Source organism: Salmo trutta, chromosome 11 (assembly GCF_901001165.1).
Source record: "Salmo trutta chromosome 11, fSalTru1.1, whole genome shotgun sequence".
In the NCBI taxonomy this organism is placed as follows: Eukaryota; Metazoa; Chordata; class Actinopteri; order Salmoniformes; family Salmonidae; genus Salmo; species Salmo trutta.
In genome coordinates this window covers 21,624,254-21,652,238 of record NC_042967.1, presented here as the reverse complement: position 1 = coordinate 21,652,238, position 27,985 = coordinate 21,624,254, and the positions used below count along the sequence as shown (strand labels likewise).

General features: G+C 42.2%; 1 protein-coding gene and 2 long non-coding RNA genes across 3 annotated transcripts in view; 2 read left to right on the top strand and 1 right to left on the bottom strand.

Annotated features, from left to right (window-relative positions):
- The window catches only part of LOC115202448 (fibronectin-like), a 198,606-nt gene that overhangs the window by 43,637 nt on the left and 126,984 nt on the right, over positions 1-27,985 (top strand). The gene's annotated exons all lie outside the window — the stretch shown is intronic.
- The window catches only part of LOC115202473 (uncharacterized), a 96,502-nt gene continuing 78,901 nt past the window's right edge, over positions 10,385-27,985 (bottom strand). The window contains exons 3-4 of the long non-coding RNA XR_003879992.1: positions 12,510-13,169; positions 10,385-10,447 (exon numbers count right to left, since the gene is read on the bottom strand). This is a non-coding gene — a long non-coding RNA (uncharacterized LOC115202473). The remainder of the gene's footprint in view (positions 10,448-12,509; positions 13,170-27,985) is intronic.
- LOC115202472 (uncharacterized) lies at positions 21,951-22,228 on the top strand. The gene is made up of 2 exons (XR_003879991.1): positions 21,951-22,043; positions 22,129-22,228. It is a non-coding gene; the product is annotated as an uncharacterized LOC115202472 (long non-coding RNA).

The following is a 27,985-nucleotide window of genomic DNA, read 5'->3' as shown; positions in this document are numbered from 1 at the left end:
TAATATTGAGACTACCTGTTGTTACCTTACCCCTACCTACAGTACCCTCTGTTAATAGTGAGACTACCTGCCTCTACCTTACCCTTACCTACAGTACCCTCTGTTATTATTGAGGCTACCTGCCTCTACCTTACCCCTACCTACAGTACCCTCTGTTAATATTGAGACTACCTGTTGTTACCTTACCCCTACCTACAGTACCCTCTGTTAATATTGAGACTACCTGCCTCTACCTTACCCCTACCTACAATACCCTCTGTTAATATTGAGACTACCTGTTGTTACCTTACCCCTACCTACAGTACCCTCTGTTAATATTGAGACTACCTGTTGTTACCTTACCCCTACCTACAGTATCCTCTGTTATTATTGAGGCTACCTGTTGTTACCTTACCCCTACCTACAGTACCCTCTGTTAATATTGAGACTACCTGTTGTTACCTTACCCCTACCTACAGTACCCTCTGTTAATATTGAGACTACCTGCCTCTACCTTACCCCTACCTACAGTACCCTCTGTTAATATTGAGACTACCTGTTGTTACCTTACCCCTACCTACAGTACCCTCTGTTAATATTGAGACTACCTGTTGTTACCTTACCCCTACCTACAGAACCCTCTGTTAATATTGAGACTACCTGTTGTTACCTTACCCCTACCTACAGTATCCTCTGTTAATATTGAGACTACCTGTTGTTACCTTACCCCTACCTACAGTATCCTCTGTTAATATTGAGACTACCTGCCTCTACCTTACCCCTACCTACAGTACCCTCTGTTAATATTGAGACTACCTGTTGTTACCTTACCCCTACCTACAGTACCCTCTGTTAATATTGAGACTACCTGCCTCTACCTTACCCCTACCTAGAGTACCCTCTGTTAATATTGAGACTACCTGCCTCTACCTTACCCCTACCTACAGTACCCTCTGTTATTATTGAGGCTACCTGCCTCTACCTTACCCCTACCTACAGTACCCTCTGTTAATATTGAGACTACCTGCCTCTACCTTACCCCTACCTACAGTACCCTCTGTTAATATTGAGACTACCTGCCTCTACCTTACCCCTACCTACAGTGCCCTCTGTTAATATTGAGACTACCTGCCTCTACCTTACCCCTACCTACAGTACCCTCTGTTAATATTGAGACTACCTGTTGTTACCTTACCCCTACCTACAGTATCCTCTGTTAATATTGAGACTACCTGTTGTTACCTTACCCCTACCTACAGTACCCTCTGTTAATATTGAGACTACCTGCCTCTACCTTACCCCTACCTACAGTACCCTCTGTTAATATTGAGACTACCTGCCTCTACCTTACCCCTACCTACAGTACCCTCTGTTAATATTGAGACTACCTGTTGTTACCTTACCCCTACCTACAGTACCCTCTGTTAATATTGAGACTACCTGCCTCTACCTTACCCCTACCTACAGTACCCTCTGTTAATATTGAGACTACCTGTTGTTACCTTACCCCTACCTACAGTATCCTCTGTTAATATTGAGACTACCTGTTGTTACCTTACCCCTACCTACAGTACCCTCTGTTAATATTGAGACTACCTGCCTCTACCTTACCCCTACCTACAGTGCCCTCTGTTATTATTGAGGCTACCTGCCTCTACCTTACCCCTACCTACAGTACCCTCTGTTAATATTGAGACTACCTGTTGTTACCTTACCCCTACCTACAGTACCCTCTGTTAATATTGAGACTACCTGTTGTTACCTTACCCCTACCTACAGTACCCTCTGTTAATATTGAGACTACCTGCCTCTACCTTCCCCCTACCTACAGTACCCTCTGTTAATATTGAGACTACCTGCCTCTACCTTCCCCCTACCTACAGTACCCTCTGTTAATATTGAGCCTACCTGTTGTTACCTTACCCCTACCTACAGTGCCCTCTGTTATTATTGAGGCTACCTGCCTCTACCTTACCCCTACCTACAGTACCCTCTGTTAATATTGAGCCTACCTGTTGTTACCTTACCCCTACCTACAGTACCCTCTGTTCATATTGAGACTACCTGTTGTTACCTTACCCCTACCTACAGTACCCTCTGTTAATATTGAGGCTACCTGCCTCTACCTTACCCCTACCTACAGTACCCTCTGTTAATATTGAGACTACCTGTTGTTACCTTACCCCTACCTACAGTACCCTCTGTTAATATTGAGGCTACCTGCCTCTACCTTACCCTACCTACAGTACCCTCTGTTAATATTGAGGAAACTCAAATTAACTTTGAGCGCTGTAATTCAAATTTTTACATTGCAAACAGTAACAATTATTTTTCATGCCAAGAAAGGTAGCGGATCCAAACAAATAGGTTCTGGAATCCATCAGTCCAAAACAGAGGTGCTGTTCCTGTTTCTGTAGGATCCAGCTCAAATAAAACATTGATACAGTAAAACACATGACCAATTATCTGACTTTAATAACTTGTTATTCAGTACATTTTCAGTGGTGGAAGAGACCCTCCAGTGTTGCTGTAGTGTGTGTTCTACTGGCTGTCATCATAGGCCTGTGGGATTCCTGTAAGTGAAAAAATAAAATGAAAATTTGAAGCCAATGTTTTGACTGTTACACATTTTGATTGACTTTTCCCTTTTACAGATGCCGAAAGAGACCGGTTGCAGAATAGTCTAAATACCAGGACCACTGAGAAAGACCAGTTGCAGAATAGTCTAAATACCTGGTCTAAAGAGAGAGACCAGCCACTGAATAGTCTAAATATCAGGACCACTGAGAGAGACCAGTTACAAAATAGTCTAAATACCAGGACCACTGAGAGAGACCAGTTGCAGAATAGTCTAAATACCAGGACCACTGAGAGAGACCAGTTACAGAACAGTCTAAATACCAGGACCACTGAGAGAGACCAGCTACAGAATAGTCTAAATACCAGGACCACTGAGAGAGACCAGTTACAGAATAGTCTAAATACCAGGACCACTGAGAGAGACCAGTTACAGAATAGTCTAAATACCTGGACCACTGAGAGAGACCAGCTACAGAATAGTCTAAATACCAGGACCACTGAGAGAGACCAGTTGCAGAATAGTCTAAATACCAGGACCACTGAGAGAGACCAGTTGCAGAATAGTCTAAATACCAGGACCACTGAGAGAGACCAGCTACAGAATAGTCTAAATACCAGGACCGCTGAGAGAGACCAGTTGCAGAATAGTCTAAATACCTGGACTAAAGAGAGAGACAAGTTGATGAAGAGTCTGAACACTACAACTATGGAGCGTGACCAGCTACAGAAGGAGACAGATAGACTGAACTGGAAGATCAACGGTAAGGACAGCCCCCCCCACCGTTTTGGTAGTTGACCTGTTATTGCACACCCAATCATACTCAAGAAGTATTGTCAGCGCTAACTGTGGCCGTTAGAAACAGTAACAAATTACAGGAACTGTGTTTTGCTGTGGCGCTCAAGACATGCCACAGGAGGTCATCAGAACTACCTACCTAGAACTCCCTCAGATTTTGTTTTGTCAGTCAAGGAAGTTTTATATATATAATGTAGTTCTACATCTTATCATTCACTGTGGCATCTTTTAGAATTCACCAGTGGCCTTGTGGTTAGTGTCCACCCTGAGATTGGATGTTTGGGAGGTCGATCCCCTACCGAGTCATATGAAAGGCTGTAAAAATGTTACCAAATGAGTGTCTGCTTGGCACTCAGCATTAAGGAGATAAATTAGAGGTAAGGTCCTACGATAGACTAGTGTCCAGCGGGTGTACTTTATAAAAAATAATTTTATTTAAACAGGATCAACTAGGACCAAGGTCTCATTTGCAGTAGAGCCCTGTTTTCAATACAAATAAAAACACACATACAGTGGAAAGAAAAGGTATGTGAACCCTTCGGAATTACATGGCTTCCTGCATAAATTGGACCTAACATTTTACCTGTTCTTCATCTAGGTCACAACAATAGACAAACACAGTCTGCTTAAACTTTTAACACACAATTATACGTTTTCATGTCTTTATTGAACACCGTGTAAACATTCACAGTGCAGGATGGAAAAAGTACGTGAACCCTTGGATTTAATAACTGGTTGACCCTTCTTTGGCAGCAATAACCTCAACCAAACATTTTCTGTAGTTGCGGATCAGACCTGCACAATGGTCAGGAGGAATTTTGGACCATTCCTCTTTACAAAACTGTTTTAGTTCAGCAATATTCTTGGGATGTCTGGTGTGAACCGCTCAAGGTCATGCCACAGCATCTCAATCAGGTTGAAGTCAGGACTCTGACTGGGCCACTCTAGAAAGCGTATTTTCTGTTGAAGCCTTTCGGTTGTTGATTTACTTCTGTGTTTTGGGTCATTGTCTTGTTGCATCAACTTCTGTTGAGCTTCAATTGGCGGACAGATAGCCTTACATTCTCCTGCAAAATGTTTTGATAAACTTGGGAATTCATTTTTCCGTTGGCGATAGCAAGCTGTCCAGGCCCTGAGGCGATAAAGCAGCCCCAAACCATGATGTTCCCTCCATCATACTTTAAAGTTGGAATGGGGTTTTGATGTTGGTGCTGTGCCTTTTTCTCTACACATAGTGTGTGTTCCTTCCAAACAATTCAACTTTAGTTTAATCTGTCCACAGAATATTTTTGCTGTGGAACATCCAGGTGCACTTTTGCAAACTTCCGACGTGCAGCAATGTTTATTTTTGGACAGCAGTGGCTTCTTCCGTGGTGTCCTCCCATGAACACCATTCTTGTTCAGTGTTTTATGTATCGTAGACTCGTTAACAGAGATGTTAGCATGTTCCAGAGATTTCTGTAAGTCTTTAGCTGACACTCTAGGATTCTTCTTAACCTCATTGAGCATTCTGCTCTGTGCTCTTGCAGTCATCTTTGCAGGATGGCCACTCCTAGGCAGAGTAGCAACAGCACTGAAATTTCTCCATTTATAGACAATTTGTCTTAACGTGGACTGATGAACATCAAGGCTTTTAGAGATACTTTTGTAACCCTTTCCAGCTTTATGCAAGTCAACAATTCTTAATCTTAGGTCTTCTGAGATCTCTTTTGTTCGAGGCATGGTTCACATCAGGCAATGCTTCTTGTGAATAGCAAACTCAAATTTTGTGAGTTTTTTTATAGGGCAGGGCAGGGCAGCTCTAACCAACATCTCCAATCTCATCTCATTGATTGGACTCCAGGTTATCTGACTCCTGAATCCAATTAGCTTTTGGAGAAGTTATTAGGTCAGGAGTTCATATACTTGTTCCAACCAGCACTGTGAATGTTTAAATTATGTATTCAATATCAATACAATAATTTGTGTGTTATTAGTTTAAGCACACTGTGTTTGTCTATTGTTGTGACTTAGATAAAGATCAGATCAAATTTGATGACCAATTTATGTAGATATCCAGGTAATTCAAAAGGTTTTACATACTTTTTCTTGCCACTGTATGCACAACTACACAGACACAATACATATACGCCTTAAGAAAAACAATCACAGTTAACATTTAAAAGATCAGAAATCTATTTTTTGACCATAAATTCTAATAGTTTTTTGTAAATTGTTCCACATGTAAGGGGCATTTTCCAATCTGTGTAGAAACTGGGGGGATCTGAAGTGTAATGTAATTCATTGACCCAGTTTTATAATTATTAATTCTAGAAGAGATTAGAGATGTCAGATACATTGGAAGTGCTTACTTGTACATCAAGCTGCCTCACACTACAGAAACAGGAGCAGAAGACTAGATCCAATGAGCTGTTCTGGCCTCTCACAAGACAAGGCTCATGCAAAGCTACCTACATATTCAATGTGGGAATAAATAATAGTTGCAAAGTTATGTTTAACTTGAAAATGTCACTGAACAAAAATATAAAAGACAACATGTAAAGTGTTGGTCTCATGAGCTGAAATAAAATATCCCAGAAATGTTACATATGCACAAACAGCTCAAATGTTGTGCACAAATTTGTTTACTTCTCTGTTAGTGAGCATATCTCTTTTGCCAAGATAGTCCATCCACCTGACAGGTGTGGCATAAGAAGCTGATTAAACAGCATGATAATTACACAGGTGCACCTTGTGCTGGGGACAATAAGAGACCACTCTAAAATGTGCAGTTTTGTCTACAACACAATGCCATCAATGTCTCAAGTTTTGAGGAAGCATGCAATTTTTATGGTGAATCCAATAATGTCGACCCGAGCTGCTGCCAGAGAATTTTATGTTAATTTCTCTACATTAAGCCACCTCCAACGTCATTTTAGAGAATTTGGCAGTACGTCCGACCGGCCTCACAACTGCAGACCATGTGTAACCACGCCAGCTCAGGACCTCTACATCTGACAAATTCACCTGCCACCCGGACAGCTGAGGAAACTATGTGTTTGTACAACCGATGAATTTCTGCACAAACTGTCAGAAATCGTCTCAGGGAAGCTCATCTGCATGTAGCAAGGATCTGTACACATTTCCTGGAAGCTGAAAATGTCCCAGTTCTTCCATGGCCTGAATACTCAGACATGTCATCCATTGAGCATGTCTGGGATGCTCTGGATTGACATGTACAACAGCGTGTTCCAGTTCCCGCCAATATCCATCAAGTTTTCACAGCCATTGAAGTGGAGTGGGACAACATTCCACAGGACACAATCAGGTTGATCAACTCTATGTGAAGGAGATGTGTCACGCTGCATGAGACAAATGGTGGTATTCTGATCCACACCCCTACCTTTAAGACGTTCCGCTAGCGGAACCCCATTCCGCCAGCGGGACCCCTAGCCAACAGCCAATGGGATAGCAGGGCGCGAAATTCAAAACATCAGAAATCTCATAATTCAATTTTCTCAAACATACGACTATTTTGCACCATTTTAAAGATACACATCTCCTTAATGCAACCACATTGTCCAATTTCAAAAAGGCTTTACAGCGAAAGCAAAGCATTAGATTATGTTAGCACACCACCTAAACAAGAAAAGCCACACAGCCATTTTCCTAGCAAGGAGAGGCGTCACAAAACCCAGAAATACAGCTAAAATTAAGCACTAACCTTTGACGATCTTCATCAGATGACACTCATAGGACATCATGTTACACAATACATGTATGTTTTGTTCGATCAAGTTCATATTTATATAAAAAAAAAACATTTTACATTGGCGCGTGATGTTCAGAAAATGTTTGCCTCCCAAAACTTCCGGTGAATGTGCACATTCATTTACAGAAATACTCATCATAAACTTTGACAAAATATATAACAATTATTTAAGAATTATAGATATACTATTCCTTAATGCAACCGCTGTGTCAGATTTTAAAATAGCTTTTCAGCGAAAGCACATTGTTCAATATTCTGAGTACAGAACTCAGCCATCAATGCAAGCTATACAGCTACCCGTCAAGTCATGGCATCAATAAAATTCTAGATTAGTGTTATAAATCTTTCCTTACCTTTGATGATCTTCGGCGGAATACACTCGCAGGACTCCCACTTCCACAAGAAATTTTCATTTGTTTGATAAAGTCCATAATTTATGTCCAAATACCTCCGTTTTGTTGGCGCATCCAGAACACTATTCCAAAGGCACGATGCGGGAGCGCAATTCAATAGACGAAAAGCTCAAAAGTTCTATTACCGTTTGTAGAAACTTGTCAAACGATGTTTACAATCAACCCTTAGGGTGTTTTTAACATAAAAAGTTGATAATATTCCAACCGGACAATAGCGTATTCATTACAGAAGAAAAATAAAAATGCTAGCCAATGCGTGAATGCGCATGAAGTGACTACATGAACTCAGACAGTCCACTGTTTGAACCGGCTGTTATTCCCTGAAAATTCACCATAGAAGCCTCAAACAACTTTCTAAAGACTGTTGACATCTAGTGGAAGCCTTAGGAAGTGCACAATGACCCCACAGACACTGCAGTTTCATAAGCAATGGTTTGAAAGATTACAAGTGTCAGATCTCCCACTTCCTGGTTGGATATTTCTCAGGTTTTGCCTGCCATATGAGTTCTGTTATACACCGACATCATTCAAACAGTTTTAGAAACGTCAGAGTGTTTTCTATACAAATCTACTAATAATATGCAAATATTTGACTCTGGGCCCAAGTATTAGGCAGTTTACTCTGGGCACGCTTTTCATCCGGCCGTGAAAATACTGCCCCCTATACCTTAACAGGTTTTAAGGTGTCTGAAACCAACAGATGCATATCTGTATTCCCAGTCATATGAAATCCATACATTAGGGCCTAATTCATTCATTTAAATTGACTGATTTCCTTATATGAACTGAAACTAAGTAGAATCTTTGAAATGGTTGCATGTTGTGTTTATATTTTTGTTCAGTGTAAAAGCTAAAGGCAAACAGGCAATTCACACAAACGACTGCTGTGGGAAATCACCAGAACATATTAATTATTTCCTAAAGCTGCAAGGCAAAATCCTAATCAGCTCATTGGAAGGGTTCATTAGCTTTATCTGTGTCATGTTTTTCTTATTTTTCATTACATTAAAGTGTCAAATATGGTAAATGTCAAACTTCTAGGGTCCTGTCCTGAAGGATGGAGAAGGTTTGGCTGCAGCTGTTACTACGTCTCTACTGAGGGGAAATCCTGGGAGGAGAGTAGACAGGACTGTCTGGAGAGAGGAGCAGATCTGGTGATCATTAACAGTGAAGAGGAACAGGTGAGAGAGAGAGAGAGAGACAGACAGAGACAGAGACAGAGAGAGCTACTTTATTTATTAGTCCATCATGTATTATTAATAATGCTTTTTCTGTGCCACAACAGACATTCATCAATGGGTTTAAATCAGTCAGTTATGTCTGGATTGGTCTGACTGACTCTGTTACTGAGGGGACCTGGAAATGGGTGGACGGCACACCACTGACCACCCCAAGGTAAGAGACTACTGCTGTATAATAACACTGACCACCCCAAGGTAAGACACTACTACTCTATAATAACACTGACCACCCCAAGGTAAGAGACTACTGCTCTAATAACACTGACCACCCCAAGGTAAGACACTACTGCTCTATAATAACACTGACCACCCCAAGGTAAGAGACTACTGCTCTATAATAACACTGACCACCCCAAGATAAGAGACTACTGCTCTATGATAACACTGACCACCCCAAGGTAAGAGACTACTGCTCTATAATAACACTGACCACCCCAAGGTAAGAGACTACTGCTCTATGATAACACTGACCACCCCAAGGTGAGAGACTACTGCTCTATAATAACACTGACCACCCCAAGGTAAGAGACTACTGCTGTATAGTAACACTGACCACCCCAAGGTAAGAGATTACTGCTCTAACAACACTGACCACCCCAAGGTAAGAGATTACTGCTCTAACAACACTGACCACCCCAAGGTAAGAGACTACTGCTCTATAATAACACTGACCACCCCAAGGTAAGAGATTACTGCTCTAACAACACTGGCCACCCCAAGGTAAGAGATTACTGCTCTAACAACACTGACCACCCCAAGGTTAGAGAGGTTCTGAGAGAGTGGTCAGTCTAACTCTGTGTTGTTCATACTCTAGGTTCTGAGAGAGTGATCAGTTTAACTCTGTGTTGTTCGTACTCTAGATTCTGAGAGAGTGGTCAGTCTAACTCTGCGTTGGCTCTACTGCAGGTATTGGGATGATGGACAGCCCAATGGTGGTACATACCAGAACTGTGGGGGAATCATTTACAAGTCGTCAGGCCAAGGAGGATTGTGGGATTTTGATTGTATCTATTCAAAACAATGGATCTGTGAGAAATAGGCTTCTCATAGGTACTTTCTCTGCACTGCTGATTAATGAACTCTCTACTGTACGTTAATGATGGTCTGAAGACTGGTGTGATTTGATAGAATGGTACAAACACATGCACACATTCAGAAACACACACACACAAAGACACTGATCTGAACCTGAGTCTCCCACAGGAGAAACCAACGTCTTAATTAGACGAGGTATTTCCCTCTCGGACAGAGATCTGACACTGATTTTGAAGTCGCAGGTTGGGCTACCTCAACACTTGACCATGAGCAATCATGAACGACTCATGTCTGCTACACAAGCTGACAAACAATAATCATATGTCAAACAATGAGGTGTTTAATAGGGGTTTAATATCATTCAATAGCTGCTGTCAGTCAATTACTGTTAAGTTTTACACTTTTAAATACATTTGAAATGACTGTATATGTTTATCAGGTATGCTTACTTCTGCTTTTATTAAACTGAACATAAACAATGTGTACTTCCTGCTAATTCAATAAATAATTCAACCGAGATTAAAGACATTACCTGACTAGTACATTATTGTTCTCTACTCTGTTTTACCTAACATGGAATCTAGAATGACAAGACACCTCTCTGTTTTATACTTTATCTAATATTAACATGGAATCTAGAAGGACAAGACACCTGTAACGATTGTCGTCGGGAGACGAGGAAGCGGACCAAAACGCAGCTGGGAGCGAATACATGTTTATTCAACACACTAGAATTAAACATGTACACAAAATCAAGGAAAAACTGCCAATACGTTACGTGCTCAAATAACGAGACAACAACCCCCAAACATCGTGGGGGAAAAGGAACTTAAATGTGATTCCCAATCAGACTTCACAAGCGACAGCTGTCTGATTGGGAAATCACCCCCGAGCCCAACATAGAAATAAAACACAAAGAAAGGCTATAACCAAAACATAGAAAATAAAGCATAGAAATGCCACACCCTGACCAAAATAGCAGAGTTCACCTGGTCAGGGCGTGACAGTACCCCCCCTCCAACGGTGCGTACTCCCGGCGCACCAAACTAAAGTCTATTAGGGGGGGGACCCGGGTGGGCGCCTCACCCTCGGTGGAGGCTCTGGCCCCGGGCGTGTTTCTCCCCCTGCCTCCACCCTAGCCCTACCCCTCTGGCCCGGACTGGACCACTGTGGAGCGGCATGCTCAGGCTCCGGAGCGGAGCCGTCGACCGGAACATGATTGGGCACCGGTGGACCAGACACGGGCCGTGCCGGACTGTGGACACGCACCGTGGGCTTGGTGCGGGGAACAGGAACGGGCCGGACAGGACTGTGGACACGCACCGTGGGCTTGGTGCGGGGAACAGGGACGGGCCGGACAGGACTGTGGACACGCACCGTGGGCTTGGTGCGGGGAACAGGGACGGGCCGGACAGGACTGTGGACACGCACCGTGGGCTTGGTGCGGGGAACAGGGATGGGCCGGACAGGACTGGGGACACGCACCACTAACCTGGTGCGGGGAGCAGGGACGGGCCGGACAGGACTGGGGACACGCACCACTAACCTGGTGCGGGGAGCAGGGACGGGCCGGGCCGGACTGGGGACACGCACCACTAACCTGGTGCGGGGAGCAGGGACGGGCCGGACAGGACTGGGGACACGCACCACTAACCTGGTGCGGGGAGCAGGGACGGGCCGGACAGGACTGGGGACACGCACCACTAACCTGGTGCGGGGAGCAGGGACGGGCCGGACAGGACTGGGGACACGCACCACTAACCTGGTGCGGGGAGCAGGGACGGGCCGGACAGGACTGGGGACACGCACCACTAACCTGGTGCGGGGAGCAGGGACGGGCCAGACAGGACTGTGAACACGTACTGGTGACCTGAAGCGTGGAGCCGGTTTAGCCACTCGTCCTGGCTGGATGCCCATCCTAGCACGGCATGTGCTGGGCATGTCCACCGGACGCACCGGGCTGTGCGGGCGCACTGGCGACACAGCGCGCAACTCAGCATACCATGGCACCTCCTCCAGATCTTCCCTCTGCAGGTCCTCAATCAAACGCCTCATCTCCTTCTCTTCCTCCGCCGTCATCCCCCACGAGAGCAGTGGTCTGGGCTCTTCCTCTGCCCTTCCGGACCACCCCGGAAGCCCCCCCCCAAAATTTTCTTGGGGCTGTTTTCCGGGCCTCCTCGACCGCCGCCTGCGACTCCGTCTACCGGCTGGCTTTTCCTCCTCGACCTGGGAGTCCGTCCGCCAGGGTCCTTTCCCCGACATGATCTCCTCCCAGGTCCAGAACTCCTTTCCCTCGCGAGCCCATCTCTCGCGCTCCTTTTCCTCCCGCTGCTTGGTCCTGGTTCGGTGGGTTGTTCTGTAACGATTGTCGTCGGGAGACGAGGAAGCGGACCAAAACGCAGCTGGGAGCGAATTCATGTTTATTCAACACACTAGAATTAAACATGTACACAAAATCAAGGAAAAACTGCCAATACGTTACGTGCTCAAATAACGAGACAACAACCCCCAAACATCGTGGGGGAAAAGGAACTTAAATGTGATTCCCAATCAGACTTCACAAGCAACAGCTGTCTGATTGGGAAATCACCCCCGAGCCCAACATAGAAATAAAACACAAAGAAAGGCTATAACCAAAACATAGAAAATAAAGCATAGAAATGCCACACCCTGACCAAAATAGCAGAGTTCACCTGGTCAGGGCGTGACAACACCTCTCTGTTTTATACTTTATCTAATATTAACATGGAATCTAGAAGGACAAGACACCTCTCTGTTTTATACTTTATCTAATATTAACATGGAATCTAGAAGGACAAGACACCTCTCTGTTTTATACTTTATCTAATATTAACATGGAATCTAGAAGGACAAGACACCTCTCTGTTTTATACTTTATCTAATATTAACATGGAATCTAGAAGGACAAGACACCTCTCTGTTTTATACTTTATCTAATATTAACATGGAATCTAGAAGGACAAGACACCTCTCTGTTTTATACTTTATCTAATATTAACATGGAATCTAGAAGGACAAGACACCTCTCTGTTTTATACTTTATCTAATATTAACATGGAATCTAGAAGGACAAGACACCTCTCTGTTTTATACTTTATCTAATATTAACATGGAATCTAGAAGGACAAGACACCTCTCTGTTTTATACTTTATCTAATATTAACATGGAATCTAGAAGGACAAGACACCTCTCTGTTTTATACTTTATCTAATATTAACATGGAATCTAGAAGGACAAGACACCTCTCTGTTTTATACTTTATCTAATATTAACATGGAATCTAGAAGGACAAGACACCTCTCTGTTTTATACTTTATCTAATATTAACATGGAATCTAGAAGGACAAGACACCTCTCTGCCACTTAAGTACAGAGAGTGAATGTTACTGTTTACATTTGAACTTATATCTTGTTAACTTCCTCTATGTGGTGACAACATCAGAATGAAGGGTTGGATCATAAATAACCATTAGTTATCAAAACAGTGTCTGTGGTTGTGTTACTAAACTAACAACTAGGACTAATCATTGACTACAGTAGAACAGGCGGCAATGACCTCCAGTTATCAGAGAGACAGCCTTAGGCAGGGTTTTGTGTGTGTGATTGACAGAATGCATGAGATTCATCTAAAAGCATATAAATCATTGGAGGCTGCTGAGGGGAGGATGTAATAATGGCTTAGAACAGAGCAAATAGAATGGCATCAAACACATAGAAATCATAGAAACCATGCGTTTGATGTATTTGATACCATTCCACTAATTCTGCACCAGCCATTACAAGCCCGTCCTCCACAATTAAGGTCCCACCAACCTCCTGTGATAAACATCCATTCCGTGTGACTATGTATGACTGGCCTAGAAGAGCTACAGCCTGTGCTAATTCAACAACAGCATTACACAACACTAACCCAATGCACTAGGCACTTTTTCTCAAATCTGAAAATCACTCTTCTTGTCAGTCCTCTCCTCCACTGATCTGAAAGAGCTGACCAGGTGAAAGCTAAGCCAGTCTAATGATGGGCTTCCTTCCACCATATTTTTAATTTCATTTTTTTTTAAAATGTATTTATTGAATATTCGAAACATACAATATACTTGCAGTGAAGCCGCTCAACAACTACATCATACCAGTCATCCAACAGACTCCCATTCAGAGCGACACACAGAAGCATCCAGGGTCAATGCCCTGCTCAAGGGCACGTTGACCGATCTACAACCAGGCCAAAAAACGTGAACCCGAACCCTCCAAGATCCCCCCACAGTTCCCCAATAGCTGTCCCTCAAGCATTCGAGACCCCTCCCACAATCCCCCAGGAAGAACATTTTTAAATATAATTAATTCCATTCCCCACCCCCAAGAACCCCCCAATGCACCAACAATCAAGAGAATGAGCTAAAGAGAAAAAGGAAACGACAGAAGTAAACAGCAAACAACAATGCCTTTTTTGTTTAATAATAATACATTTTAAACAAAGGTCATCAAGGGCAACTAAAATCATAACAGCAATGCCAACTGTATATGTTTGTGTGCATGTCTGGCACTATTACATGTATGTGTGTGTTCTTGTATGTGTTTATTTGAATGAGAGTGTGTGTACAGTATAAGCATGTGTACAAACACCTGCACGGCATCAGCCTCAGGCAAACCGGCATTAGTTGTAAAAACACTGCCCCTTAGTGTCATTCAAATGTACTTTTTATTATTTTTACTTGTTTTAACTTTTATCTTTTTAACTTTTACTTGTTTTAACTTTTATCATTCTGTCTCACACAGCAACTCCACTCCCACTTGTCTCCATTTCCACATACCAACCCTCAGCTTCCCTCAGCCCATCCCATCTTTCTCTGCTGGCCACCCACTTCGGGTTTCTACCCAACACATATCTTTCAACTATGCTGGGATGTTTCATGTAAAATTTCAATGTATCTAATCGAATAGAATCCACAGATTGCGAGTTGAAGATAAATACTTTTCCTAAGAGTATTAGTATATTAGTAATTGACTGACCCGGTCTCTCCATATCTCCTAACAGTACTATTTCTAGGGTCAATTTTAGATCAATGCTATGCATTTTCAGCCATTCCTGAACCTGAGACCAGAAACAGGCTACCTGAGGCCTATACCAAAATAAATGGCTTCCTTCCACCATTTTGTTTTCACCTGTGAAGCCAGTCAGTGCAGATGTAGGGGAGGAGACAAGGAGAGGGAGTCAATTGTGAAAGAGCCTCTGTCCACATTCAGAAGCCAGACTTGAAAAAACCAAAGCCTGTAACACCTTCCACCTCAAAACAAGTTTGCTCAGAACAAACAGAAAGCTACTTCATCTCACAATATGATCAACTTAAATGCGTAACCTCCTTCAATATAAACATGGTGTCTACTGGCTGTCAACACTTAAAAACAAGACAAAACAGATGATATAGTTGCATTAAACTCAGAAGTTTTGAGATTGTGAGCCAGGGCTACACACTGACTAAACACAAAACAGAAAACTTATTGACTGAACACCCTTGAAATACAATCAGTAACCATTTTGTCCTTAACACAGACATGTATTACTTCAAGGCGAAACTCCTGCAATATGAGACTGCAGCAAAGGAGTCAGCGGTTCGTGGAGCTAATCTTTTACAGGAAAGCGAGAGGGTTAAGACGCGTATAGACCACCATAGTGGTAGAGGGCTATTATGGGTATAGACCACCATAGTGGTAGAGGGCTATTATGGGTATAGACCACCATAGTGGTAGAGGGTTATGATGGTATAGACCACCATAGTGGTAGAGGGTTATGATGGTATAGACCACCATAGTGGTAGAGGGTTATGATGGGTATAGACCACCATAGTGGTAGAGGGCTATTATGGGTATAGACCACCATAGTGGTAGAGGGCTATTATGGGTATAGACCACCATAGTGGTAGAGGGTTATGATGGTATAGACCACCATAGTGGTAGAGGGTTATGATGGTATAGACCACCATAGTGGTAGAGGGTTATGATGGGTATAGACCACCATAGTGGTAGAGGGTTATGATGGGAATAGACCACCATAGTGGTAGAGGGTTATGATGGGTGTAGACCACCATAGTGGTAGAGGGTTATGATAGGTGTAGACCACCATAGTGGTAGAGGGTTATGATGGGAATAGACCACCATAGTGGTAGAGGGTTATGATGGGAATATACCACTATAGGGGTAGAGGGTTATGATCGGTATAGACCACCAAGGTGGTAGAGGGTTATGATGGGAATATACCACTATAGGGGTAGAGGGTTATGATGGGTGTAGACCACCATAGTGGTAGAGGGTTATGATGGTATAGACCACCATAGTGGTAAAGGGTTATGATGGTATAGACCACCATAGTGGTAGAGGGTTATGATGGGTATAGACCACTGTAGTGGTAGAGGGTTATGATGGTATAGACCACCATAGTGGTAGAGGGTTATGATGGGAATAGACCACCATAGTGGTAGAGGGCTATGATGGTATAGACCACCATAGTGGTAGAGGGTTATGATAGGTATAGACCACCATAGGGGTAGAGAACAATACATAAACCTTGATATGCTGAAGAGCCAGTACCAATATAAATGTCTCTTTCTCGATAGTCTAGTAATGTTTTTGATGTGAGGCCCATTTCTTTGAAAAGTACCCCACAGTGTGCTCAACATTGTTATCGTCTTTCTGTAGGAACACAGCCCCAGTTCCTACGTCGCTGGCATCAGTGTACAACGCAAATGGACGATGAAATCCGCAGCAGCTTGCACCAGTGCAGAGACCAAAAGAGTCTTAGCATTTCGTAACCTGAACAGAAGACGAAGGTAGGAAAACAAACCATCAGGAGTGCCAAAAAGCAGACAAATCTTTGAGTTAGAAGGACCTGCTAATATCCCTTCAGCAGATCCAACTCTCTAACGTATTTAGCCGCGCCAACACTGTCCACACAATCATCGACCCTGGGAAAGGGGTACAAGTCAGACTTACTAACAGCATTGAGTTTCCAAAAATCGGAACAAAACAGCAGAGACCCATCCGAATATATACAGGGTGAATTCCACGAACTGTTGTCGTGTTCTGCAATGCCGTGCTCAAACATGAACTCTACCTCACTGTGGAGCTTCTCTCTCTTTTCAGGGTTCACTCAATAGACATGTTGTTTGATTGGGGCAGAGTCCACAACATTTACATTTACATTTACGTCATTTAGCAGACGCTCTTATCCAGAGCGACTTACAAATTCAATGTCATGGTTCAGTACATGTGTCTGAGTTGGTACATCTGAGAATAAACCCTGATGTTTTTAAAGCAGTGCAACAATGTTGCCTTTTTCCTCCAGAGACAAGTGTGCCAAAAAGACATCAATGTTTTCTAGAATCTCTAAGTTACTCAACCGTCCAATAGGAACAGTGTGTATTGGGCTTTCTTCATGCTCTTTAGGAAGACTATAGTCTGACCTCTTTCCCATGGAAGCATGGACATTGTTTTTGTGAAGTTGTTAGCTAACCCATCTATATAAAAACATACCTTAAAATGTATTTGAGAGTACTAATGTTACTGTTCCCACTACAACAAAGAAATACTTAAATACATGTAATTTGGTCCTTGAAATAAAAAATAGAAATACTGTTTAACTCCATTAATTCCTATGTAGACTGCTCCTATTGAGGAGTGCCAGTATTGCCGACCGGTAGCTTCAAAGTCTCTCATTGGCCAATACATAGAATCAGCAATCCGGGGTTTATATACATCATTAGTTTCTATCTGTTCAATCTGATCTTTTTTCAAGCTGTGCTTTGTCAACGTATAACTGACACCATTTTGAAGTGAAACACTGGTTACTATAGTATTAGTACATTACAACACATTTTACGTCATTTAGCAGACGGTCTTATCCAGAGCTACTTACAGTAGTGAATGCATACATTTCATACATTTTTGTTCTCCATACTGGTCCCCCGTGGGAATCGAACCCACAACCCTGGCGTTGCAAACACCATGCTCTACCAACTGAGCCACACGGGACACTTAGTAGTAGAGCATACATAGATCTTTAATCAAATTATATATTTTTCTGGTACTTGTGGTACTTGTCTACAAGGTGGAATAACAAGTTTATCACATATCAAATAAGCATAACTTCCTAATGTCTCCCTCAACTGCAGTGTATGATATACCATTTTGAAATTTTGAGGCTGTACTTTTATAAAATGTACAAAAAACTATCTTGGAAATGGTACATAAGACTCAAATGGGAAATTCAGATCCATTTAATAAGCAGAATGCACGATTGGGGTCAATTTCAGAACAGCTGCCTGTCAAAATCCATACAGATCTGTGAGACCCTGAGCTCTGACGTCATGTATAGCATGTTGAAATATCAATATTTACCATTATGGTGCGATAACAATTTAACCAAAAACTGTTTTCATTTAGTTTTTACAGATATCAATACATTTAAATGACAGCCGTTGTATATGGACCACGTGTTCATTCTACTTATGAAATGAGAAAGTGTCTGTGTGTGTTTCTGTCTATTGTCATGGAAATTGCAAGTTTATGTTATAATGCATGTATTTCATTATAATGGTTGTTTTATTCGACAGAATAGAGTATTCTGTTAACTATTGTGTGTGTTTTACTGAGGATGGGCCTCTATGAGATAGCACTGACAGAGGAGATTTACGATGTCTTTGGGTGATAAAACCTAAAGAGCATTCCAGAGTACATGCTAATGGTTCTGTTCTATACCGTACCAGGAAGAGACGGTTCCAGTTTGGAGTAGGAGGGCCAGACACTGGTCTATACAATGAAAACTGTTGACATAGCAGATGCTGTCTGCTATGTATTATAGATATCTTTCATACAAATCTTAACCTTGTGACCATTCTATGTATCTGCTGTTCATCATGTAGGTTGAAAGGGGTGCATCTTGGTTATAAAAGAGCTCAGTAGCCATTGTGTTGTCACTCTCAACGGTTCATTAGAAATAGGGAATTGTTGAAAGTCATTGCTATTGCAAAGCTCTTATCATTAAAGATGTAGTTTAAGTATAACTCTGGCTGGTGTGTGTTAAGTTTGTCTCTCCTCATTTGGTAATACAGAAATTAACCACCACACTATACATCTGTCTATACGTTTGTCTGGACTTGCATTGAAAAAAATTTCTGGGCTTGTCAGCATAGGTGTCATCATCAATATCCATGGTCTGCATCGCTCTAGTTGGATTACTTTCTTTCAATTCCACTGGCATGTTATTTTATCACCCCCTGCTCAGTCCCCCAGAACCACAAACACATTACATAACAATCAGACAATCCATTAAATTATCATATCATGTGAAATGAGGAACATAAATCTTATCAAGGTCTTTGAGAGTGAAAATGCATTCATCCATATATGTTACATTGGCTTGTTGTTAAGACAAACAACACAATAGTAGTGATTGAGCATTATTAAGATAGACCAAACAATAATGAACTAATGTACCACTGTCTGGTAGGTTCAGATACATCATGTGGCAACAACATGTGTTGGTGGTTGGGAACAGGCAGGAAGTACAACTAAAGTTTACAGTCAAGCTCAAGTCCAACTGAAAGATCAAGTTTTAGACTGCGGCACTGAAGTGTTTCACAACCCCGTCTCTCAAGCACCAAACCTGGAGTTATGAATGGTTGAATATTCTGCTACTCCAAAATTCCCTAAAGTTAGAAAACCTGAAAGGCTCAATGCCAAAATGTGTCTATACCGTACTTTCAAAGAGATGTTTTGTGTAATAATGTGTTCTGTGTGAATGACAGTGCAGGGAATGTTCTTCAGTGAAATAAACCCAAACCTGGACTCAATGCAAATCAAATGCAGACCTAGAGATCAACCATCTCAGGAATACTGACCTGGGATCAAGTCCTTCCTGTCCACATGACCTTATTCATTATGATCAAAATGGATAAACAGATCCTAGATCAGAACTCCTGCGCTGAGACGTTTGATAAATATGGGCCCTGGCTTGAGTCTGCTGATACAGCACTTTCTTCAGGTTTTACATCCGTCTAAATATTCTACAGAAACTAGAGTGAAAAAGAGAGGAAAGTGAAAGATGAAAATATGAAAGTTTGGTGTGAGAAAAGGAGAAGTAGAGGTGCTGTGTCAGGGTATTAAGAAGGAATCCACCCAACACTCCACAGTGGTACCATGTGACTTCTTATAGTCCTATACAGTTTATTGTAAACCACATGATCTTGGTTGACCTACAGTAGGACCTACAAGGCCTTACAACAGGATAGCTACCCATTTAGCAACAAGCACTCAGTAGGCAGGTGGCTCTACAACAGGCTAGCTACCCATTTAGCAACAAGCACTCAGCAGGCAGGTGGCTCTCCAACAGGCTAGCTACCCAGTTAGCAACAATCACTCAGTAGGCAGGTGGCTCTACAACAGGCTAGCTACCCAGTTAGCAACAATATTCAGCAGGCAGGTGGCTCTACAACAGGCTAGCTACCCAGTTAGCAACAGGCACTCAGCAGGGCAGGTGGCTCTACAACAGGCTAGCTACCCAGTTAGCAACAAGCACTCAGCAGGGCAGGTGGCTCTACAACAGGCTAGCTACCCAGTTAGCAACAAGCACTCAGCAGGGCAGGTGGCTCTACAACAGGCTAGCTACCCAGTTAGCAACAAGCACTCAGCAGGCAGGTGGCTCTACAACAAGCTAGCTACCCAGTTAGCAACAAGCACTCAGCAGGCAGGTGGCTCTACAACAGGCTAGCTACCCAGTTAGCAACAATATTCAGCAGGCAGGTGGCTCTACAACAGGCTAACTAACCAGTTAGCAATAACATTCAGCAGGCAGGTGGCTCTACAACAGGCTAGCTAACCAGTTAGCAACAATATTCAGCAGGCAGGTGGCTCTCCAAAATGATTTGGACAGTGAGACAGCAGAGTTGCTCACCGGCCTTACTGGCAGGGCTCCCGCTTTTAGATACAAATCAACCCACCAGAAATGTAAATTACGCTAACGAGCAACTCTAAATTAAGCTAACAACCCTAGAATAGGCTACCAAGTTGCTATAAATTAAGCAATCAACCCTACAATAGGTTAAATAAGGTATAGACACATTTTGATATTCAGCCTTCCAAGTGTTCCAAGCTTTAGAATTCTGGAGTAACTGAACATTCAACCATTCATTTGAACCTAAAGTTTACCTTTGACCCCTATAGCTCATGTGCTTGAGAGAGAGGGGATATGAAACACTTCCTTGCAGCATTCGTTAACTTGAACTTTCAGTTTGACTTGAGCTCTACTTACTGCCTGTTAACCACATCTTAAGTTGTATCTGAACTTACCAGCCAGTTGTACATTAGTTCATAATTGTTTGGACAAATAATTTAAAGGATATGCTGATGTTGACACGAAAGGTGGGGTCATTCAGACTATAAAAAACATGTGGACACGTTACTCCGATCTTACATTTCATCCTCACTCAGTACATCTCGTTAAGTTCGTCTTAACAAACCAATATAACATTTTGGATGCATTCGTTTTCAACTCTCAAAGACTGTGGTAAGATTTATTTTCCACATTACACCAGATATCATCATTTTATGAGGTGTGTTTATTGTCTCATTCTTATGTATTATGTTAGTGTCTCTGGGGGACGAAGCAGGTGAACTGTAACTGGGCAAAAGTACATAACTATGTCAAATACTGAAGTGTGCTTGATTTAGCTTGACCACCGTGCATGTGTTGCTAGTTGGGTAGAGTTTGGGACTATCCTATTGTTTCCTTTGTACTGGGTAAGCTAAGTCAAGTGACCTCAAGTATTTGACTTGATGATACATAAGACACAGATACAAACCTACACTAGAGCTGAAGTAACAGAGGAAAATATAGCATTTGACTTCTAGAAATGTAAGAGACAATCTATACAAACACAGGTAGAGAATCCAACAATGCAGACCATGGACATTGATGATGACATGTCTCCCAACAAGCCCAGTGTTACATTTTCAGGTATCAATTCAAGTACAAGCACACAGCTTTTGTTCCTTAACATCCTGGATGATATAAGTATTTTAACAACACCAGAATGAGTTCAAATCTCTTACATGATATTTCCCTGTGATTCAGATCATTTTCAGTGGTGGAAGAGACCCTCTGGAGTTGCTGCAGTGTGTCTGGGGCTGCTGTGTGTTCTCCTATTGGCTGGGATCATAGGCCTGTCTGTCTACTGTAAGTTTATAATGTTGTTTTGTAAACTTCAATGGTGTGATAGTTACACATATTTGAATAATTGATCAACTTTTCCCTTTTACAGATGGTGTCATTGATCATCACTGCTCAACAGAGAGAGACCAACAGGACAGTTACACCCTTCTGACTAAAGAAGGAGATCAGCAACCAACCAGTTATAATAACTTGACAAAAGAGGGAGACCAGCTACAGAGCAGTTACAACACCTTGACTAAAGAGAGAGACCAGCTACAGAACAGTTACAACACCCTGACTAAAGAGAGAGACCAGCTACATAATAGTCTCACCACAAGGACCAAAGACAGGGACCAGCAGCAAAATAGTCTTAAAGTTATGACTGCTGAAAGGGAGCAATTACAGAATAGTCTTAACTCAAGGACCAAAGAGAGAGACCAGTTGCAGAATAGTCTAAATATCAGGACCACAGAGAAAAATCTGCTACAGAATAGTCTCACAACCAAAACCAAGGAGAAGGAACAGTTGCAGAATATTCTCACCACAATAACTCGGGAGAGAGACCAGTTACAGAATAATCTAAATACCAGGACTACAGAGAGAGACCAGTTGCAGAATAGTCTAAATACCAGGACAACAGAGAAAAAACAGCTACAGAATAGTCTCACAACCAAAACTAAGGCGAAAGACCAGTTGCAGAATACTCTCACCACAATAGCTCGGGAGAGAGACCAGTTGCAGAACAGTCTAAATACCACGGCCTCTGAGAGAGACCAGCTACAGAACAGGCTTAGGGTCTATGGTGAGTGCAGTCTTTAATTTTCTTAATTTAAAAGTACAATTTTATTTCATACTTAGAAGAGATGTAATATATTTGTAGACGTTTAAATGCCTGCTGTTCTGTTGTGTTTATTTCAGAGAAACCCTGTCTGGATGGATGGTGGAAGTTTGGCACCAGCTGTTATTATGTCTCCTCCACAATGGACACAGGCGGGGGAGGTCAGAAGGCGTGCAGAGCAATGGGTGCAGATGATGTTATTATAAACAGCAGAGAAGAACAGGTAATAGATAATACATTAGTAATACTATAATACTACTTTTTCATTATTATTATTATTATTATTATTATTATTATCTACTTCTCTGACTAGTATTCAAAATGTGTAACCAATTGTATCACTAATGTTCATGTCACTGTCAATTTATAAAAAAAATACTTCCTGTCAGCAAACAAGTGTGCTTAAGATATCTCTAATTATACTACAGTAAAGTAGCTAAGGCTGCAACTTGATCTAATAGTTTCACTTCGAAATTCAACCTAATCTGGATGAAAGTCTATTTTTTACGCATTCATTCAGCGTGGTTACAGGGTTAATTCTGTGTGGCTACAGGGTTAATTCTGTGTGGTTACAGGGTTAATTCTGTGTGGTTACAGTGTTAATTCTGTGTGGTAACAGGGTTCATTCTGTGTGGTTACAGGGTTAATTCTGCGTGGTTACAGTGTTAATTCTGTGTGGTTACAGGGTTAATTCTGTGTGGTAACAGGGTTAATTCTGTGTGGTAACAGGTTTAATTCTGTGTGGTTACAGGGTTAAAACCAAAACAATTCAAAGGCTTACGGTTAGGGGTTAAGGTTTGGGCTATGGGTTGGGGAAGGCTTAAAACAAAAATGATTAAACACAACGCTCTGTTTCCGTCAAGTACTCTCCCTGCTTGCTAGAGTATTGTGAAATGCCTTGGTGCAGTCGTCAGAGCAGAGTGCTTGGTCTGTGTGGTTTGAGCACGCTTCTGGGCATCATGAGTTTGCACCAGTGTTCTGCAACAGTTTTGTATTGTTTTAGTGAGCACTGAGGAAGGAATGTATGGGAGTACTCAGGACCTTTTCAAACATCCTAAATCCCCTTGTATTTCTAGTGACCAGGCTGAGTACATTATACTACTACTATTAGACTACTACTACTATTATTTATAACGTGTAAAAGTGTTTCTCTGCTGTGGAGATTAAATAATGGCCATTGTTTTTCTTCCATAATTATATTATAGATATTTATCAATGGATTTAAGAAGAATGTCTGGATTGGTGCACTTAAAAAAGATGGAATCTGGCAGTGGGTTGACAACACACCATTTAAACCTACGTGAGTGAACAGGTTCTGGAGGACTTTTACAATCTTTTTTATGCTGTAATAAATGACTTTTTACAGTCAGATAATCTCATCCTCAGCTAGCTCTCTCTCTCCCTCTGTAGAATGGTAACTACTGAGCCTGGGGACTAGGTTAACTGTCTGGTTCTCTCTGTAGAATGGTAACAACTGAGCCTGGGGACTAGGTTAACTGTCTGGTTCTCTATGTAGAATGGTAACAACTGAGCCTGGGGACTAGGTTAACTGTCTGATTCTCTATGTAGAATGGTAACAACTGATCCTGGGGACTAGGTTAACTGTCTGATTCTCTATGTAGAATGGTAACAACTGAGCCTGGGGACTAGGTTAACTGTCTGATTCTCTATGTAGAATGGTAACAACTGATCCTGGGGACTAGGTTAACTGTCTGTTTCTCTCTGTAGAATGGTAACAACTGATCCTGGGGACTAGGTTAACTGTCTGATTCTCTCTGTAGAATGGTAACAACTGAGCCTGGGGACTAGGTTAACTGTCTGTTTCTCTCTGTAGAATGGTAACAACTGGGCCTGGGGACTAGGTTAACTGTCTTTTTCTCTCTGTAGAATGGTAACAACTGATCCTGGGGACTAGGTTAACTGTCTGATTCTCTATGTAGAATGGTAACAACTGGGCCTGGGGACTAGGTTAACTGTCTGTTTCTCTCTGTAGAATGGTAACAACTGATCCTGGGGACTAGGTTAACTGTCTGTTTCTCTCTGTAGAATGGTAACAACTGATCCTGGGGACTAGGTTAACTGTCTGATTCTCTTTGTAGAATGGTAACAACTGATCCTGGGGACTAGGTTAACTGTCTGATTCTCTATGTAGAATGGTAACAACTGGGCCTGGGGACTAGGTTAACTGTCTGATTCTCTCTGTAGAATGGTAACAACTGATCCTGGGGACTAGGTTAACTGTCTGATTCTCTCTGTAGAATGGTAACAACTGAGCCTGGGGACTAGGTTAACTGTCTGATTCTCTCTGTAGAATGGTAACAACTGATCCTGGGGACTAGGTTAACTGTCTGATTCTCTCTGTAGAATGGTAACAACTGGGCCTGGGGACTAGGTTAACTGTCTGATTCTCTATGTAGAATGGTAACAACTGATCCTGGGGACTAGGTTAACTGTCTGATTCTCTCTGTAGAATGGTAACAACTGAGCCTGGGGACTAGGTTAACTGTCTGATTCTCTCTGTAGAATGGTAACAACTGATCCTGGGGACTAGGTTAACTGTCTGATTCTCTCTGTAGAATGGTAACAACTGGGCCTGGGGACTAGGTTAACTGTCTGATTCTCTATGTAGAATGGTAACAACTGATCCTGGGGACTAGGTTAACTGTCTGATTCTCTCTGTAGAATGGTAACAACTGGGCCTGGGGACTAGGTTAACTGTCTGATTCTCTATGTAGAATGGTAACAACTGATCCTGGGGACTAGGTTAACTGTCTGATTCTCTCTGTAGAATGGTAACAACTGATCCTGGGGACTAGGTTAACTGTCTGATTCTCTCTGTAGAATGGTAACAACTGATCCTGGGGACTAGGTTAACTGTCTGATTCTCTATGTAGAATGGTAACAACTGATCCTGGGGACTAGGTTAACTGTCTGATTCTCTCTGTAGAATGGTAACAACTGAGCCTGGGGACTAGGTTAACTGTCTGATTCTCTCTGTAGAATGGTAACAACTGATCCTGGGGACTAGGTTAACTGTCTGATTCTCTCTGTAGAATGGTAACAACTGGGCCTGGGGACTAGGTTAACTGTCTGATTCTCTATGTAGAATGGTAACAACTGATCCTGGGGACTAGGTTAACTGTCTGATTCTCTCTGTAGAATGGTAACAACTGGGCCTGGGGACTAGGTTAACTGTCTGATTCTCTATGTAGAATGGTAACAACTGATCCTGGGGACTAGGTTAACTGTCTGATTCTCTCTGTAGAATGGTAACAACTGATCCTGGGGACTAGGTTAACTGTCTGATTCTCTCTGTAGAATGGTAACAACTGAGCCTGGGGACTAGGTTAACTGTCTGATTCTCTCTGTAGAATGGTAACAACTGATCCTGGGGACTAGGTTAACTGTCTGATTCTCTCTGTAGAATGGTAACAACTGATCCTGGGGACTAGGTTAACTGTCTGATTCTCTCTGTAGAATGGTAACAACTGATCCTGGGGACTAGGTTAACTGTCTGATTCTCTCTGTAGAATGGTAACAACTGATCCTGGGGACTAGGTTAACTGTCTGATTCTCTCTGTAGAATGGTAACAACTGATCCTGGGGACTAGGTTAACTGTCTCATTCTCTCTGTAGAATGGTAACAACTGAGCCTGGGGACTAGGTTAACTGTCTGATTCTCTATGTAGAATGGTAACAACTGATCCTGGGGACTAGGTTAACTGTCTGATTCTCTATGTAGAATGGTAACAACTGAGCCTGGGGACTAGGTTAACCATCTGATTCTCTATGTTGTATTGGATGATTTTCAACTTTGATTCTCTGTGTTGTTTATAGCTATTGGATGGAAGGTGAACCAAATAACTTGAATGACAAGGTGACTTGTGTTGAGATCTCACAGACGGCATCAGACCCACTGAAGAGTTGGAAGGATGCAACATGTACTTCAAGTTACTGGGTGTGTGAAAAACCGTTCACCCCATAGTCTAATTATAATAGCTAATGTAACCCCATATCTTATGGAGTTGAACTGGTTTTCACTGTGTAAGGCTGAACCTGTTTTTGTTTCTATTTGTAACTACATTGAAAGATGTATTCATGTCTGTTACGGGAATTTTCGAATCCCAATGCTATTAATTACCAATCAATAAGCCTTGACTAATCCCCAAGTTTTGTAAGACACTGGGTTAATAATAATTAGGCAAGGACTCAGCTTTCTGCAAAAGGTCTTGTGCAGTTTATTCAGAGAACGTTCTGCCGTCTATTTTACAGAACATCATTATATACCAGGCTCCTCACTTACGCACACACATTACACACTAACATCAAGAGTTAATTGTCCTCTTCCTCAGAACTCTCAAAACCGTAACTCCTGATCCTGCCGACATTTTTAGTACTCTGAGATTAGGGAAATCTGGAGGGTTCAAGCAAGGTCAGGTTAACCACAGTTTAACAGTTCTTGATGTTTACACAAACACACTGTCATAGTCCGTGTATGTAGGTGGCAGGGAAGTCAGGCGCAGGAGAAAACAGAGTGGTTAAAAATGGAGTATTTATTTCCAAAACCAACGTAGAAAAATAATCCGGGTAAAACAATAACCCGTCGCACACCGATACAGAAACAACACGTACATAACAAACAAACAATCACCGACAGAGAAATGAGGGGAAGCAGAGGGTTAAATACACAACATATAATTACTGGGATATGAAACAGGTGTGTAAAGAGACCAGACAAAACCAATGGAAAATGAAAAACTGATCAATGGTGGCTAGAAGGCCGGTGACGTCGATCGCCGAACACCACCCGAACAAGGAGGGGCATCAACTTCGGTAGAAGTCGTGACACACACTGTCACATCCTGACCAGCAGAGGGTGTTGTTGTGTAGTTTTTGGTCAGGATGTGGCAGAGTATGTCTGTGTATGTGTGTTCTGGGTGTTGTGTTTCTATGTGGGTCTGTGTGGCTCCCGATCAGGGACATCTGGTTTTTGTTGTTCCTGATTGGGAGTCATATAATTAGGAGTATGTTTGTCACTTGGGGTTGTGGGTGGTTGAGTTAACACTGCTATTAGTTTTGTTCGTAAGTAGCCTGTTAGCCTGTCGTGAGTGTTTATTGTTTTCTGTGT